The following is a 13,234-nucleotide window of genomic DNA, read 5'->3' as shown; positions in this document are numbered from 1 at the left end:
TTCGAGCTTATCTTTGACACTCATGTCACGTTGATCTCTCGAATCTTGTGTATGCCTCAACTTAACTTGAATGCATACTCTTGGTGTGTTGGATGATGGACCATCCTCCTCGGTTGCATCATGATACTTCTCAATCTTGCCTCTCCTATGGTCGGATGGGCGCCACTTGAGGGTCGCCCGTTGACTGTCTTGCGTGTGGGGGTCACAACGTATTTTCTCTGAGTGTGGTTGTGAACTCTTACCCATTTAACTTAGTCATCATCCTCTATAACTTTCTCGCCTCACAATCTTATCATTGATTGTGACACCAATCAACAACTACCTATGACTTCACCTTTTTATGCTAAATAAATAAATTACCTATTCTTGCACCCTCCTCAAGTTAGAATAGTAACTACGGTTGATTGCTTCTATTGGCCAGAACACTAGACTATCTACTCATATAGGCTCCATGGGCTAGAAAAGTGTAAGACCATGGTTCCCCACTACGCATAACCAGAGCTACCTTAATAGTGTATCTTCTATGACTCTTGGAGTCCCTTTATGGGTGATAACTAATTCCTATGTACCAAGTAAACCCTAACCCATGTTGAATAATTTATGAATAGGGGTTATGCCTAAACGTTCCTATAAGGTACCTAATCATCCCAAAAAGTTTGTGTGACTCAATAGCTAGGTTTTAAGATCAACTTATCGTAAGACAATAGCTCATGATCTAAAATGGTCATAGCTCATGATCTAGGCCACACAACTATCGCCCAAATACTAATTGGGGACATATGAGCAAGATACTCAACCTACTCAAGTAAAGAAAAATAAATCAATAAAGTATACTTAAGTACTTGTGGGATAATAAAACTACTTGTATTCACAATTCATGCAAGCGAATACTGTATAAATGAATATTGTGCTAAACGGTAAAGTTTTAGATTTTCGAGGCTTATCTTTCATAATGCGGTCAATTAGGCTTTTAAATATGAATGTTATTCATTTTCCTAAGGTTCTAATCTATTCCTTAAAGTATTTTTTTAAGTTACTTACTAATTTGGTTGTATTTGGGTGCTCTATTTATGACTTTTCCCAAGATTGAAACTCCTTCCAACTTCTTAAGTAATTGGCAAATAGTGCCTATGTTCTAGAAAAATAAATTTTTTTTTGAGAAATGGTCTAAAAGTATTTGAACCAATTCAAAAATGTGAGTAAAGGTTTGTCTATATAGTGGTTTACTTGTTCGGTCGTGTTCGTGTTCTCTTTTTGCTACATTCCGTAAGTTATTTTCTCCTTAATTTTCTTGGTTAGGTACCAAATTGAGTTTATTTTCTCCAACATCAAATCAAAACTTAATGTGAACGTGGTATAAAAATGGTTAAACTAATCTATTTATTACTTAGTAGGTAAATAACCTAAAGATGATGATATGACAAGCTCTAAAGCTGGCACATCAGAAGCACATAAAAATCTCAACTTTGTATCCTCTAAAAATCATGTTTTTTCTCTTGATCAGTGAGCGTCTACTCGATTTCTTCACGAATCATGTAGTTCTACACAGCATGAATTGTATAGGACTGATTTCAATTCATTTGTCTTATTAACGAGCTAGATATAAGAGGTTAAAATAAGGTACCTGGGAATGAACTTGCCTAGATTTTCAACTTCAATTTGTTCTTGGATTAGGACCATACATTGCTTTTTTTTTTTTTTTTTCACAACTTCTTCACTGGTTTGTTCCTTAACTTGCCCTAAAGTTATTTTTTTTTCACTTCTTCACTAATTTGTTCCTTAACTTACCCTAAAGCTAATGAAATAAGATCAATGTTATGACTCGAATGACAGAGAACAAAATTCGTGGTTTAAGTTATGGATTTCAAAACTTACAAATTCATCGTTGGCCTTTGGGTTCTTCACCAAAGTTGCTCCTCTCCTTACCACAAAGTTTAACAAATTGGTTTTAAATGATGAAATTCATTGTGGAGGAGTAATTTTTCAATGTTTAGAAACTTAGGCCCAAACTTGCCAAAAGAAACTTAGGGTCTTCCTTTGCTTATTATTATTTGAGCTTTTCATGCTCAAGATACTTTTGGGATAAATTTTACATTCTAATTCTTTCAAATAAAAAACAACCAAATTTAAAACTTCTAACAGAAGGGTGAATGACAAAACTCTATCCTCCTATTAAGCTCTTTCTTCTCTTTCCTCAGTAGTCTAAAGAGACCAAAAGTAGCCTTTGAAATTTTCTATAAAGGAAGATTTTTGAAGAAAATCGAGAAGGCTTACCCAAAATTTTTCCTTGAATTACTCTCGATTCTTTGCCTAATTTTATAAAGGGGAAAAGTAGTGATGTAGGTTACTAACATAACGAGCCTATGCATCATGCATACAAAATTCTTGACAGATCTAAAGAAAGATAGATCTAAAGAAAGATCTTTCTTTAGATACTAGAGCTATAGGCTTCAAAGCTATAACAATGGAGGTTGGGAATGATTATTTGTTACTCACCTTGGAAGCATCTCGTATGTAGAATGTACACGGTTGGTAATAAAAATATGAGGTCTTCGCCTTTTGATTGAGTTTCCGAACGAAGTGCTTACTTCTGCTTGTTGAGCAGCCTCACTTCATTCATGCATGGGCTTTCCACAAACAAAAGCGAACCAATTCCTTTCCTTTAACGGCCGCTACTAACGGATGTCAATAGCTCGACCATTGATTGGGGAGAGAAAAGTCAAATTCATTCATTATCTTTTATATGACTGATTATGTAAACGAAGACCCTCTAAAGTTCCAACAATCTTATCCCATCAAGGTGTTCTGATCAATGCCATCTAGGCTTCGATCTAGTGATAGTTGGGTTCATCTTACCTGGAGCGAATCGGTTGATCTTATAGACACGAGACTAAACGTAGGGTTGGTTGACACAGTCGGAGAGGTTCTTTATTTTTATTTTTTTTTTTGACCCCTTGAGCCAATCTTATTCAAAGGATTGTTACTTTCTCCGCTTGAGCTTTCTATCAAATTTTCATTGATGGACTAGTGGACTCATTGGAACTCTTCTATCTAAGCTTGAGCCCGAAGCGAGTTTAATTCGTCCTTCATTTCATACCTCAGTCCGGTGCCGTATGGGTTCCATGACCTTTCCGTATTCGATTCAATCCTGTCTTCATCTTGAATAGTAATAGTAAAGAAACGGGCTCTAGTAGCGAATAAAATGAATAACTTCGATTCAACAAATGCTACTTCGGAATGATTTAAAGAAAGATCTCCACTCCCCTTCTTTCGTAGACTGATTGAGTAAGGTTGAGCTTCGTTACTAGTAGTAGTCTCAAAGTCAAAAAGGTATTCAATATCAAAAAGGTACTGGTACTAGAGCTATAGGCTTCAAAGCTATAACAATGGAGGTTGGGAATGATTATTTGTTACTCAACCAAGCCAAAAGTCGAGCCACTTAACTGAGTAGCTTAAGTCGAAGTTGCTAATTTAACTATGGAGCTAGTCCAAATCTATCATTTAAAATCCAAGTCAACTTATGAGAATTCACGACACCGGATTAGAACACATTCAACGTTTTAATTTACCTAATGCCCACAATTAAACCTATAATTTATCTTAGAATTCTTTAAATTGGGCAAAAAGTGGCCATACTCATCTCAATTTCTTTTAGAAATACTAAAATGGGCTTCAAGAGGATTAAAAAAAACAAAAAAACAAAAAGGGAAGGTCTTGAAAAACATTGGAACGAAGTGGTAGAGTCGAGCTAAGCAATCGCTGAGGAGGAGAGCAGGTCACGACATTAGGTCGAGTGAAGCGTGCGGGTTCAAACACGGTTTAGGAGGTCTTATAAAACAGGTCCACTATGCATCCAAACTCATCTAAAAATAAAATCTAAACTCAAGGCTATAGATAAGCTTTTAGATTTTTCAATTATAAATAGGTTCACATATTGATTAAAATTTCTAAAATAGTTTAAAAATGTTTTCAACTTTAAATATCTTCTATACATATCCTATTTATTTAAAAACATGAGTGAACATATATAAATGTATTTAAAGCCCCACAATTATAAACCATATTTTAACAATAATAATAATAATTCTAATTTAGAAGAACTAAAATAAAATATTTGAAAACGTATTAAAAATTACTAAAAAAATATATATTATTTAAAGTTAATAGGAGAATAGCTCAATAAAAAAAAATAACTATTATTATTTAAAAAATCGACCAAATTTAAAATCAATGAAATCATTTAATATTTTCCTTAAATGAATGAATGAACCAACTACATTTAAAATTAATGTAATGCGAAGATAAAGGAATCTCATTGATGCATCTAATTTTATGAAATAGCTTAGAAAACAATGAGAGCCCATTCTTCCAAAGCAATGCATTTATTATAATAAATAAATAAAATAGATAGATTTATTTTTATCCATCTCCTTTTGACTTGGTAATCAATGAACAAAAAACCCTTCATCTTTCTTCCTCCTATTTTCATCAAAGACCCTTGACAAACCCCATTTAAGTGAGATGAATCATCCCCATTCGAATACCTATTACTTCTCTCATACGAACTATTCGAGCAATAATTCCTAAATCCACCACCAACACGACCGAAATTTAAACCTTTCTGGCATCTTCCCTTCGCTCCATAAAAATCAAAGCCATCCTTCCCTGAATTTCGATCTTTTGATTCCTCCAATTCTGGTGACAAAGAGTTGTAGGCATCAACAACTTTGACCATCTGATTGAAGCTTTTCCATAGACTTAGCGAGGTTACTTCGAGTTTGGTTGGATTTAGACACCATGTTCAGCTGGACCTTGAGCCTTTGAACTTCATTTATGGTAGAGGCCAATGCAGCAACATCCATTGCATGCTGCTTTTGAACAGCTTTGAGTTTGGACTTCCATGCTCGATTGCGATCTTGAAAAATTTTGTGCAGTTCTTGAACACGATCTTCCTCAGAAGCGGAGAGCTCAATCACTTGCTCTTGGGATTCTTCAAGCTTTGCAGACATATCTGATAGTTGTTTATTTGCTTCTTCTGCTTTCTGTTGGGCTTCTTTTTGTGTGATTCAGATGCACTTAGTTGATCACTTGTTTTCTTCAGTTCCTCCTAGAGTTGAGAAAGCCGTGATTCCAATTCATCCACTTTGTTAGGCCCTTTACTCTTCTTTTGACAATGTGGAAAAACATCTGATAGAAGAGTTTTGTTTCCAGTTGCATGATGAGAACAACCAGAATCGAGAATCCATTCTTCACTGTAGTCTATAAAGGCATGAGCATCTGTAGAGACATCATCTTGATGTACAGCTGAAGTCACGTTTGTTGGCTGGTCAAGAACCTCAATGGTTAAGCAATATTCCCAAATTTGATAGGAAGAATTTTTACTTTCATGTACAACATTTGCTTCTAATTCCTGTATTGACTTGGCAATTTGGCTTAATATGGCCTAGCTTTCCGCAACGATCACACACTACTTACACCTGGCAATCTCGTTTAAAATGACCAGTTTTTCACACTTGTAACAAGCTTTAAATGGCTTCTTTGACAACTCCTCACTCCTGAATTGATTCTCATTGCTTGAAGAAGGCTTTGAATGAAAATTCTATCTCCTTTGATCTTTGACATACAACACATCTTATGACTTTGGGGAAAACTCGTTGTTGTTAGTCATTTGCTTAATCAAAGCTTCCTGATTGGAAAGAAGATTCACAAGCTCAATTACTGTAGGCTGATTTGCCCACCCTTGTATTGAGAACATAAAGGGCATAAATCTTTTCGTAATCCACGAATAAGATGACGCCGTAATCGAGCACCACTCACTGGCTCCTTAGCATCTAATTTTGAAATTTCAGAACACAGATTTTTCACTTTAAAAAAATATTCTTCAACAGAAAAATTACCTTGAGTTACCATAGCTAGTTTATTCTCTAGAAATTGTAGTGAAGTGGTATTTTTCTTAGTTAACAACTTTTGAAGTGTTTCCCATACTTGCTTTGGTGACTTTTAATCAAGAACGTGATCAATATACTCCTTGCTAATCAAAGTTTTCAAGGTAAATAAGGCTTTTCCGGATTTGATCTTCCATTGTCGACGTAATTCTGCATTATGTGGAGTATATGTTTTTCGCATAATCAAAGTTTTCAAGGTAAATAAGGCTTTTCCGGATTTGATCTTCCATTGTCGACGTAATTCTGCATTCTGTGGAGTATATGTTTTTCGCATTTGATCTTCCATTGTCAGCGTAATTCTACATTTTGGGGAGTATTTGCTGGAATTTCTGTGTCATCACCTTCCATTAAATCCCACAAACTTCCCCCTGTAGATAAGCTTCCATACAGAACTTACAATAACTATAGTTATTGCAAACAAGCTTTTCCATAGCTATACCCATAAAAGCACTTCCCCCATTCATCTGGTTTAGTAATAATATCAAACCGTACCAACTTGACTCCGATACCAACTTACGCGCAATATCTATCACTCAAAAGGGTGAATAGATATGAAAATATTATTAGTCAATGAAAGAATAAGATTTAGGAATAAGAAATAGAATTCGAATTGAAGGTTCAAGCTTTATTAATATTCACAAGGTTCAAATAAATACAAGATAGGAACTAATACCTACAAATAAGGAAAATATAAACTATCTCAATCTTGACCATAAATAAAATATACTACTAATCAAATCCAAAGAGAAAAATATTAACTGAATCTAAATATATTCTATAACTAATATATTATCTAAATATTAACGAAATATGAATAACTTGTATTAACTGAATCTCAAATATATTCTATAACTAATGTATTCTTCAAATATTAATTGATTATGATTATGAATATGAATATCTTAACTAATTCAAACTAACTTTCACTAAATTTTGACAATAGTTACAAGAGTGTTCCCAATTAGAGGAATATAATATCATGCAAGTTTTGGGGGCAAAACTCTAACTCTTATTTCTAGCCCATTTTATTTAAAATTGAGGTTTTCGTTAGACTTAGGGAACTAAATAAAGCATATCTGATGAAGGAATTGAGGGGTACTTCGTTTGAGATCAAGCTACCTAGGAGGATCAAACTCTACATTTTTGGTTCAAATGCAAACCGAAAGTTTGAATCCAATAGTAGCCATAGTTGTCATCCTAAATTAATTCATCTAGTTTGAGGGGAATATAAGAAAGAATTCTTGTGAAAAAAATCGTGGCCTTAATATGCAACAATAATCGTACTCAATAAACCCCAAAATTGAGTATTCCACCAAGTTTGGAAGCTGATAATTTAGGATACAGTCCACGAAAAGGTAAGATATCGCCCCCGAACTATTTCTTGAGACTCCATCTTTTAAGTTTCATGAAAGAATTGAGGGGAGAAATGTAAGAACCCTAGATTTCTAAAAACTTAAAGTCGCTACAGTATATATAATGTAACTTCTTATGCGGAAATAATCAATTAAATCAACTCCATAAAACAACATTATGGGCATACATGTTTAAGAAAATGTCTTTAAAACAATACAAAAGACATACAAACTTTACCTGAAATATAGAAGTAGCATGTGGCTTGAGTATTATATACTCAGTAAGTGACCCCACTATTGGAGCTAGAAAATGAAAAGACATACAAACATGAATGGGACCTATCATTTTAAGTCGTATTCCCTTAGGTGACTATCCTAATGGGATATACAAACATGAATGGGACTTGTTATTTTAAGTTTCCCTTAGGTGAATATTGTAATGGTGAATGGGAACATGAATGGGACCTGACATTTTAGGTTTCCCTTAGGTGACTATCCTAATGGGATATACAAACATGAATGGAACATGTCATTTTAAGTCATATTTCCTTAGGTGACTGTCCTAATGGGATCGTTGGATGAGTAGTTAAAACATGCAACATGAATAAGACCTATCATTTTAAGTCGTATTCAGAATTATTACACACCTTCTGGGTCCCTTCTAGTCGGGCTAGCATTCTCTAGTGTTGTTGTCGGAAACCCGAAAGTAGTAGCAACCATCTTAACATCATGTTAAACATAATGATCATATTCCCTTTCATAGGGTTCATCATAAGCCCCATGTTTGTAACATACAATAATTCATGAGGTCCAAAACAACCTCTCTTCCTATTTTCCTTCATACCATATGATTTTATATCATAACTTTCAAAATCATGTCTTGGGGTTGTGTATCATATCAAAGCCAAGTTTTAATCTTGGGACCTATGGATTATGGGCCCACTACGCTTCCGCTCCGCCACTCTGATTTATAAAAAAATTGGACAATTTTTCGATTTGTGTGTGTCATCCTTCCACAAGGACCATGCTAATCTTCTCTGTATCGTTCCAATTTTTACCCGTTTTAACCTATATTCGATTGTTTTTCCCTGATTTCGATGTGGACCTTCTTATGATTTGAATTAGGTTATACTAGAGAAATTTTAGAAAATTTGAAGCTCCTAACATAAGAAAAAGCTTGCTCAAAAAGGCATACGTCATCCATATAATTAGTCATTCTCGCTTTTCTCAAGTAATGCTTGTGTAAGAACATAATAGCATGGGAGTATATCTTTCCTTAGGTGTTAGAATATGCATGTTTAGGACTCTAGAAGAACTATTTGGATGAAAATATTTTATATGTTAAGAAAAATTAAGGAAATATCCCTAGGATGAGAATTTATGATGCATACCAATTTTTATGCTTTACATTGTGCTGGAATGGAGGATAAGATATTATGATATGTGTCCTGGGTGACTAATGAGTGTTATTTCCCCATTGCGTTTGCTTGAATGTTTAGATTATGATTTCCTTACTGGTTGATAGGAACATATCCCTAATAAAAATGCATGAATGAGTAGATTATGTTTTTCGTGCTTTAGGTGATTGATAGAAATATCTTCCTAACAAAGTATGCATGAGTGATCTAAGCTAATTAGGGCATTAGAGCTAGAGCGGTTTATATGTTGACCTAGGTCAGTACATTTCTATCGAGCACTCAAGGATTATGAGTAGCAATCATATGTCTAGACTTGAGTGCACCGTTGACCTAGGTCAGTACATTTTTTTATGATGCTTGGGGTTAGCTCCTTGGGGGCTAACTCAACAAGCCTCCATGACATTTAAGAATGATTAAGAAAGCTTAATCAATATTTTAAGAAAGCTTAATCAATATTATAAAAAATCATCAAGGAAATGTCATGAAATATCATATTCATCAATACTAAGTCATTAAGGGCATCAAACATTAATCTCATACAGAAGCAGTGGTAGAGCTACCTAAGTAACTAAATGTTATCTCTCGATCATTAAAGTTAATGGACATTAACAATTGATATCAGAGCCAAGTTTCGATCCTGGGATCTGTGGGTTATGGGCCCACCACGCTTTAGCTATGCCACTCTGATTTATAAAAAAAAATTAACCATTTCTCAATATGTATGTGTCATCCTTTTGCAGGGGTCATGCTAATCACCTCTGTATCGTTCCAATTTTTACATGTTTTGACCTATATTCGATTGTTCTTCTCCGATTTCGTTGTTAACCTCATTATGATTTGAATTAGGTTATACTAGAGAAATTTTAGAAAATTTGAAGCTCCTAACACAAGGACATACTAGCATGCGAGCATATCTTGCCTTAAATGGTAGATTATGCATGTTTAGGACTCTAAAAGGGCTATTTGGATGAAAATGCTATGTATGTTAAGGAAAATTATCGAAATGCCCCTAGGAAAATTAATAAAATGCCCCTAGGATGTGGTATGCGTGACTAATGGGTGTTATTTCCCCATTGAGTTTGTTTGAATGTTTAGATTATGATTTCCTTGCTGGTTGATATGAATATTTGTCTATTAAGCATGCATTAATGAGTAGATTATGTGTTTTCGTGCTGTAGGTGATTGATAGAAATATCTCCCTAACAAAGTATGCATGAGTGGAACAAGCTAAGATTATGGCACTAGAGCTAGAGCGGTTTACATATTGACCTAGGCCAGTACATTTCTAATAGATCGAGCACTCTAGGATTATGAGTATCGATCATATGTCAAGACTTGGGTGCACCCAGAGATTGAACTAGCCCCGAGGAGCTAACCCCAAGCATCCTAAAAAATGCAAGATGAGGAATAAATCACCTAGATGCCCCAAAGGACCTAATAACCCTCCATGACATCTAATAATGATTAAGAAAGCTTAACAATAGTATGAAAAATATCATCAGAACCCCAAAGTTACATGAGTTATTATTGAGTGTAGGGTCGAGTCAAGGCTGATGTTGCAATCATGTAAATTGATCTTGAAGAAGGACTTGAGATTACATGGGTAGTTAGCTCGAGATGAGAACTTCTATTGAGTGTACAAACGGGTAAGGAAGAAGTTACGATTTCCTAAACTAGCCTTGGAAAAGATTTGGGGTTACACAGGTAGATGGCTTAGGGTGAGTGCTCCAATTAAGTGTAGGAATGGGATAAAGACTAAGACCGCAATTCTATAAACCGATCATGAAAACGGACTTGGGACTACGCATGTAGTTGACTTATGATGAGTGCCCCTAGTGAATGTGAACACGGCGTCAAGCCTCCTGAATAGGGTCGCACCGGCGTAAATTTGTAATTGAGGGTGGCACGTCAAACCCTCAAAGTGTGTTGTATGCTGTATGTCACGAGCACAAGATTCTTCTCTAGTACGTGTTCTGTATGGATGCATAGAGCAAGATACTATACACACTTTTTTTTTTTTGCTATTGGTTTCCAGCCGCATAAGTGAGTGCTAGTCTGTAGTCCGACCTAACAGTACATATATGAGTCCACCTAGTAGATTCATATTTAAACAAATATTATGCAATCATTTTACCCAAAAAAAAAAAAAAAAAACAGAGCCTAGGAATAATTATGTAAAGATAGTAAAAGGCCCTAGAAGGTTATTTTTGGAAAAATAATTCTAAAAGAGTGAAATAAAAAATTTAACCCACGCGAAATCCAATTTGCGAACAATGCCCTTATAATAAACCAAATTAATAAAGATAGCCCTACAAAGTGGGAAATTGTAAAAATGGCCCATAGTTAACCAAATTGGAAATTAAGCCCCTCGATGCTGGCTTATTTGGAAGCTAGCTCACAAGATGACAAATTGATATTTTTGGTATAAAACGATAATTTTTTTGAGATAATTACCAAATTAATAATTAATAACTAAAGAAAAAGTTTGGGATAATTACAAAAATTATCAACCATGGGATGTTTGACAAGTGGAAGACTCTCATTGGTTGAATTCAAATTTGAGAACACATAAATGGTAAGGAAAATGATTTAATTTACATGTTTACCCTCACATCCTCAACACCACCTCCAATAAAACCTAGATTGCTCAAATTATTCTTGCTTGAAAGAGCACAACCCTACCTCACTACTTTGACCGATTTTTAAAAAGTCGAAAGTAACCAGATTTATCGAAAGTTAGATTATGGGTATGTTTATTCACTTTTTTTTTTAAAAAAAATTCTTCCTCTACAGATCTCTTCGAGATTTTGGTCTCTTTAAGTTCATAAGAAAGTGATCTACAAAACGCCAATTGTGCTCCATTAATAAGAAATCTAGAATTTAAGCGGTTTTGATTTCGTAAAAATTAGCATGTCTAATATATTCCAAAAGTTTATTGAGCTCAAATAGAAAGAATTTTATGAAGAGCTTGAAGAAAAATAACCAGAGGAAGGCTCGACTTAAGTTTCTAAAAATTGAGAAATTCCCTCTCCACGATGAATCTCATCCCTAAAAACTTATTTGCATTTCTTTGTGGCAAGAAAAGAAACATATTTACTAAAGAAACCATAAGCTAAAAGTCACTAGAACCGAAGAACCAAAATGTTGACTTTCGGTGAGTATCAAATTTTGGAACTTTAGAACTTTATCCACAAAATTCGTTCTCCATCGGTTGAGTCATGATATGGGTCTTATACCACTAGCTTTAGGACAAATTAAGGAACTTAGTCGCTGAAGAAGTTGAGAGGAGATAAGCTCTCAATCGTCCGAATTGAGGGCAACTTGTCTTGATTTTCTAGGTAAGCCAATACCGAGCAACCTACTTTGACTCAACATATTTTTGTGGTTTTTGAACCATATGAATTAAAATGAGTCTCCAATGATCAATCGTACTCAGGTCTTAGAGACAATCAAAGATTCGCTAGAGAACGAACGAGTTCCAGAGGTAGGAAGCGGTCTTTGTCGCGTGTATCGTAAAGACAATATGTAGAAGATGAGTGATGTGGCAATGTAGGAATATACCACATCATTCTATTGCCTTTTCTTATATTTGTACATTGTTCAGATCGATTCATCCCTTTTTATACCGGTCTTACAATAATTTTTAATATTATAGAAAGTACATTCAACTCTGGATATTCTCAAGAAATTTGAGGAAAACAGCTCCGGAGAGGATGTGAAAAGTGAACTCTAACACGATCAAACAGGTAAATGGCTACATGGAACGACCTTTGCTTACTATTTGGGTCGGTTCACCTATTTAGTTTGGCTCTCACAATAATATTTGAGTTTTACCAAACTAGACTCAATCTGGCATATATTCAAGCAATTTGAAAAAAATTTAGTTTCGGAAAGACCATGAATAGTGATCCCAAACACACTCGAACATGTAATTAACCATATGGAGTATGTTTCAAAAAATACTTGTAAGAGGAAGTCCATTTTGATATGTTCATGGATATTGGGAAGGAAATTCATATAAACATCCCACTAATGGAAGCTTTGAAGCAAATGCCACATTATGTGAAATTCTTGAACGATGTGCTCACTAATAAGAGGAAGTAAGAAGAATTCAAGGAAGGAGAATGCTCAGCAATTTATAAATTGACAAAAAATCCAACAAATAGTTGGAAACAACCAACAAATAGTTGGAAACAACAACAAGAACAAGACAACAACTGGAATAATTGCATTAAATAACAAGCAGAATGGTAAGAACTCATAAGAGTTTTTGAATCGGAGGAATTTTTTTTTTTATCAATGAAGTCATCTTTTGAGAACACAGCCTTGAACTACATATTAGAAGCATAACTATTCGATATATGAAGGATAAACTTCACGAAATTATTCTCACCCAAGAGAGTTTTGAAGGGGCATCACTTGTTTATTAATGGATAATTGAAAAAAATGAAAGGAGAAAAAGGGAGGGGTCACGATTTGCAAAAAAAAAAAAAAAAAAAAAAAAAAAAAAAAAAACAAA

General features: G+C 34.5%; 2 non-coding genes across 2 annotated transcripts; both read right to left on the bottom strand.

Annotated features, from left to right (window-relative positions):
• Positions 1–8,270: 8,270 nt before the first annotated feature.
• LOC111477363 lies at positions 8,271–8,375 on the bottom strand. Its single transcript, XR_002717282.1, has one exon. It is a non-coding gene; the product is annotated as a U6 spliceosomal RNA (small nuclear RNA).
• A 1,034-nt stretch (positions 8,376–9,409) lies between these two features.
• On the bottom strand, positions 9,410–9,515 carry LOC111477396. The gene has a single exon (XR_002717313.1). It is a non-coding gene; the product is annotated as a U6 spliceosomal RNA (small nuclear RNA).
• Between the last annotated feature and the right edge of the window lie 3,719 nt (positions 9,516–13,234).

The sequence above is a fragment of the Cucurbita maxima genome, unplaced genomic scaffold, assembly GCF_002738345.1.
Source record: "Cucurbita maxima cultivar Rimu unplaced genomic scaffold, Cmax_1.0 Cma_Scf00003, whole genome shotgun sequence".
Classification (NCBI taxonomy): Eukaryota; Viridiplantae; Streptophyta; class Magnoliopsida; order Cucurbitales; family Cucurbitaceae; genus Cucurbita; species Cucurbita maxima.
Note: the sequence above shows the minus strand (reverse complement) of the source record. Positions and strands in the feature narration are given on the sequence as shown.